The sequence below is a fragment of the Coenobita brevimanus genome, chromosome 46 (assembly GCF_032717465.1).
Source record: "Coenobita brevimanus isolate Jiangsu-jjx chromosome 46, ASM3271746v2, whole genome shotgun sequence".
Taxonomy (NCBI): domain Eukaryota; kingdom Metazoa; phylum Arthropoda; class Malacostraca; order Decapoda; family Coenobitidae; genus Coenobita; species Coenobita brevimanus.
The window spans coordinates 30,736,510-30,742,790 of record NC_136999.1 but is presented as its reverse complement, the minus strand read 5'-3'; positions in this window follow the sequence as shown (position 1 = coordinate 30,742,790).

Genomic DNA, 6,281 nt, shown 5'->3' with positions numbered 1-6,281 from the left:
AATAACAAAAACTACTACTGCTACTACTACTACTACTACTACTACTACTACACCTACTACTGCTGCTGCTGCTGCTGCTGCTGCTGCTGCAACAACAATTATTACTACTACTAACACTAATACAACAACAATCACAACAACAACAATTACTACTACTACTACTACTGCTACTACCACTACTACTACTACAGCAACTACTACTACTACTGTATTACACTTCTTCCAGACCTGAGCCAATCTGCGGGCAACCTTCTCGCTGCACTGGACGCCATGTTGGCCACACAGTCATGCAGTCGCTCCTCCGTGTTTGTGGTGACAGATGGCTCGTACTGGACCTCCCTCGTGTCCAGGGTTAGTATTATATTATCTACTATTCCCTCTTTTTAATATGCTGGAATCTGGGCATAGGCTTAACAGTCCGTTCCCTTAGGCCCGGTGTAGCATTGAAATTTGATCATGACTCGTTGCGTTCATTGCGCATGCGCCTCCGGCTGCCAGACGTATGACTCATTCGCAGCAGAAGCCCTGCAGAGAGAAGAACTAGCAGGATGATTGGTTATTTCGTACGTCAATGGACTCGGGAATTTTGCCATCTAAATCCGTGCTGATTTCACAACTCAGTCCCATAATTTTTACCACTTACTCTTACTTGCCATTATAAGGACTCTTTCTCCTCTGAACGGTGTATAATGAGCCTAATTCGGTGGGCCATAAATAGATTAAGGACGAATCCTCAGCAAACAAAAGTAGTTGCGTGCTGAGGAAGACTGATTACCCACTGATATTTTCATTTTGATTGCATTTATGACCCTATCAAAGCTATTACAAGAGATTTACATGGCTTACATGTAGTTTCTTCTACATTATGTGTGAATGTAATCAGTGGTTTTGAGATGGTTAAGCCATTACTATCGATAACGAAGTTGCATAAGCTGTTGAATCATGGTGAAGCATAGGTAGAAATGTCCATATATACGAAATAACAGAAACAGGTTACATATAGTATATATTTAAATGGAATTCCAAGAGATTTTGTTCAGAAACCATTTGACTGTCGATTCAGTGAGTATAATTGTGGGAAACGTGTAGAAACCACGAGATATTGCACTGTTAATAAAGCATAATAAGTTAATAACCAGTGAGTTTTCTGGTAATTTTTTACAAGTGCACAAGGGCGTCTTTTTTGGTGAAACCAAGGTATTTCTGATAGTTTTAGATGTGTTTTGAACGAATCTGACCTTCATTTCTGCCGCAAATCAGTATATTTCAAGATTTCCCCCACCCCCCCTTCCCCCCACGAGAATGGGGGAGATGGGCGAACCCGGGGTTTTTGGGTGGAGGAAATCACATAATATATTGATTTGCAATAGAAATGAAGGTCAGAATAATTCACAGCACATCAAAAACCATCAGAAATACCTTGGTTTCACCAGCCAGGCCTCTGTGCGCCGGGCCGTCTGGCCTACTCCCCACCGCCTGGCACCAACAGTCGCCTGCCCGCTGTCACCAGCAAACCATTATCTCCTAAGCTAAACCAAGCTAAGCCATAAAATTATATTTTTCCGTGCCAAGAACAATGGGGGACCTGTGGGAAAGCGGGGTTTTGGATGGGGAAAACACGCAAAAACGAGTGATTTCCGACTGAAACTGTTATCAAATTCAAACCGAAAACACTAAAACCCTTCGGAAAAATGAAATTTTAAGCTTCTTAGGGAGTCCGTGTTTGCTAACTGGGGGGTTTCGCCCCCCAGACCCCCCAACCCTGGCCGTCCTTTCTAACTGGGGGGCTTCGCCCCCAGACCCCCCCTGACATTAACCAAACCTCATCTAACCTAACCTAACGGGGTGTAAATACGAAATAATGCCTTTACTCACCAGTTTACAGCTCCTGAAGTACTTACGGTAATTTTGCAGGCTTCACAGGTCGTGGCTGGAGACGAATTGACTTTCAAATCCTGTGGGACCCTAGCGTATCTGAAATTCAAATTTGCGCGCCAGTTGTATCAGTTTGAACTTCACGCATGAGCAGATAGCGCGTGTTGTAACAGTAGATACATGCTTTAGCCCCACCCATAAGTCACGTGAACCGTGACATGATGGTAGACACACGCAAGACAGGACCACAATGCATCCGCGATGGGTCTCACATATCGCCAGACTATGTAGAGAGTAAATTTTCGGAAAATTTTCAAAAATCTTTTCGCGTTAATATTCATTTGCGGAAGTTGTTTCTAGGGTTCAAAATGTTCGCAATGTTGAGATTTAGATACCTGAAGAGTAAAATTGAGATTCCAAATCCCTGTGCACCTGTAAAATAATACCAGTTTTCTTGGCATCGGCTGCCATCCCTCCTACTCACACACCCCATTTCATATATTTCTCTCCATTCCATCCCTCCAGCTCATCCTTGGTCTCCCCCCTCTTACTCTCCAAGTCAGACTCTCAACTAACTAAATATCTTGGCCAAACCATCTCATTATTTGTACGATTATTTTCATTTACATGTTTTTTGTTGCAGGTAAAAATAGCAACAGTTATATGTTTGGAAGGCCTCTTTAAGTTGAACAGGTAAGAACCATTCTGATTTACCAGAAGTGGGTTAGTTAAATAGATGTGGAGTTTATGCTGAAAGAAATTCATGGTTAAACACTAATACTAGTTATAATTTTTTGTGGTGGTTGCATTTTATAAATGATATATAAGCCATTCTTTGTTTCCCCTAAAACAGTACTCTACTGGTAACACTGCTGAACTTCAACCTTTCAGCATAGACTATTCACTTCTGGCCAACATTTTCACTAAATCAAATAAGTATTGGAGATTTGATATGGTAAGGCACGCCACTGCTAACTTTTAGATTAAATGAAGGCCCAAAGAGTCTAATGAATGAAGGCAGGAGCTGCAGGAGACAGGGAAGAACATAGAAGAGTGAAAAAAAATAAGTGGAAGGAAACAGACAAGAGTATTATAGTAGCCTAAATGGAAGTGTTGCGTGATGAATAATGTAATTATTTGCAGATGATACATTTCTTTCCTTGGCGATGGTAAACAAAAAGTGCGTGGTAAGAGTTTTTGGAGCAGTATCTGAGAATCTCAACTTGACTGTAAGAGAGCATTATTATTATTATAGAGGAATGAAATTACTGACTGTCCAGTGATTCTGACTGGCCATTCAGAGGAATACATTAAGAAGGGAGAAAAAGTGAGCAGATTGGGAGAACACTTTAATGAATTGTTGAACATAGAGAATGAAAGTAATGCGAGTATAAGTGGCTGAGGAATGGCTGGGAGAAGGAGGGAGGTGAGAAGACAGGAAGAAATCAATAAGATGGAAGTTGTGGAAGCAATGAAGAAAGTCAAAATGGGGAAAGCCCCAGGAATTGATGGAGTGTGTGGTGAAATGCTGAAGCATGGGGGAGAGATAGTAGTAGAATGGATGTGGAAGATGTGCAGATTGCCCTCGGAGTCCCGGAGGATTGGAAGTCAGGTACTGTATAATTATTCCCTTGTACAAAGGGAAAGGGGAAAAAGAAGTGTGTGGTAATCGTAGGGGCATTTGTCTTTTTGGTGTAATAGGAAAAGTATACTTTAGGATACTTATTGACACAGTAATGGAAATAACAGAGGAATTGGTTGGAGAGGAACAGGGAGTTCTTAAGGAAGGGAAAAGGTTGTGTAGATCAGATATTCATTCTTAGATCTTTAGTGGAAAAGTTTCTAGGAAAGGGAGAGAAGTTGTATGTGGCCTTCATGGATTAGGAGAAAGCATATGACCGGGTGGATAGACTAAGGTTGTGGAAAGTATTAAGAATATATGGAGTTGATAAGTTGTTAAATGCTTTGAAGAGTATGTATGACTAGGGTGCTAAGGCTGCAGTGTGTGTGGATAGTGAACTGAGTGATTTTTTCTATCTGAAGGTTGGGTTGAAACTGGGATGTGTCATATCTCCATGGTTGTTCAATCTGTATATGGATGGGGTTATAAAAGAGATGCAAGGTAGGGCAGTGGATGTTGGAGTGGACCTCATGTGACAGGACAGTGTTTGGAAACTCCTTCTTCTGTTGTTTGCAGATGATACTGTGTTGTTAAGTGAAGGCGAAGGAGAGCTGCAAGGCTTGGTGAATGAATTTGTGAGAATGTGTAAGAAACGGAATCTAGAGGTGAATGCAGGGAAGAGTTAAGTTATGGTCTTCGAGAGAGGTGAAGTCAGTGAATGTACAGTGAGGTTGGATGATGAGGAAATGGAAAATGTGAGTACGTTTAAGTACTTAGGTGGTGTGATGAGTATGGATGGAAGTTTGGAGGGCGAAGTGCTTGAAAGGGTACAACAAGGAAGAAAGGTTGCTGGTTCCTTGAAAGCAGTGATAAGAAAAGGGAAGTGAGCATAGGAGTGAAAAAGTTATTACATGACAGTATTGTGATACCAACTCTAACTTATGGAAGTGAAGCTTGGACGTTGTTGGAGTGACACAAGTCAAGAGTGATAGCAGTGGGAATGAGTTCTTTAAGAGGAGCCTGTGGAGTCACATGGAGAGACAGACTGACAAATGAAGATGTGAAAGAGCGTTGTGATTTGGATGTGGATGTGGATGTGATGGGAAGCGTTAGGAGAAACGCGTTGAGGTGGTTTGGCCGTGTGGAGAGGATGGAGAGTGAGAGACTGACAATGAGGGTGTATGTGAGTGAGGTGGAGGGGGGGAGAGGGAGGGGGAGGCCAAGGATGGAGGGATGGAGTGGAGAGGTATATGAGAGAGAAGGGTGTGAATTGGGAACAGAGCAGTGAAATGGCAGGGGACAGTGTGACATGGAGGCGATTTGTTTGTGGCCACCCCGTATAAGGGATTAAGGCATCTGGCAATAGATAGATAGATAGATATTATTTTCGAGATGTACAACAAGAAATGGGGCTTAGCTAGGTAGCGGTAAGGAAAGACCAATAGGAATGGACAAAAAGAGGCCAGTGCATGACATTACACTAAAACAATTCCACTATGTGTACCACGAAAGGATGAATATTATTGAGTCACGAGTGGGAGACATGGTAATGAGTCATATGAATTATGTTGTGGATTAACATGAAGATGCCTAGGCAAACCAATGAAGTTTACAGTGTTATGTTGGTGTGGAAGCTTCAGAAAGATCCACAAGGGATGCTTTGACGTGGTTCAGCAATACAGAGTAAACAGAGGGTGATTTAAACTAGGAGAGTGTATGAGTAAAGAGGATGGATTGAAAGGAACAGAAATACTGAAGATGAGGTGGAGGGATGGAATGGAGAGGTATGTGAGAGAGATCTAGGACACCTAGATCTGGCATCTGCTGACTGGAGACAGGTTGGCATGGAGACAGTTTAGCTGAGACTGCTCATCAGAGATTGGGGCATCTGTCTGTAGATACAGCTGGTGAAGTTTCCCATTTTTTCACCAATAAGAACTTACAAGGGGAGGTCTGTTTATTCTGGTGAAAGCTTGTACTGTATGAAGATGCTCTTTTGTTAGGTGTAATATAAGTGGTACCTAATTTCTATATAAGAATGGAGAATTCCACTGTTGTAGGTAAAGCCTTCACTATGAACTAAAGAAAAATTATTTGCAGGACATAATTTCCATTCTAAAGAATCCATTGTTAATGCAAGGTTCCTTGGTATATAAGGATGAGTGATGTACCATATCTGTTGACCTTCAGTATATATTATTTTGCTGTGGCAAACACTACTGAAAGTTTTATCAGTACCATACAGTTAAACTTCCATTATACTGTATATATTTATATCTTATTTTACTATGGTACACACTAGTGGATGTTGTACCAGTGCCATATCTTTATACTTTCATTAAATATATCAGTATTCACCACCTTCAGGACCTGTTCCACACCATCTCCCTTTGCTGAACCTTTTCAGTGTTTTCAGTAACACAGAGAGTAAGCCAGCATACACTCATAAACCAAACCTCTGCTTCCAACAGTCTCCACCACAATACTGTACATGCATGTTATGAACCCACATCTATTTCCTTCCCCCTTTAGTTTTATGAATGGAGGACACCTGTAAGTTTGTGTATGGATTATTTTTAAAATAATTCATTTTTCCTTCCTCTGTTCATCTTCTTAAAGATAGAAGTAATACTATTTTTTTATACACACAATTGGAAGTTGTACCAGTCCTAGTCTTTCTGTTTCATTAAATACGTTATTACACTCCCTCTTCTTTCTTTCACCTTCCTTCTGCCTATGGGTGACTCAATACTGAGTGACAGGCCATGTGGCTTTCTGTACACCA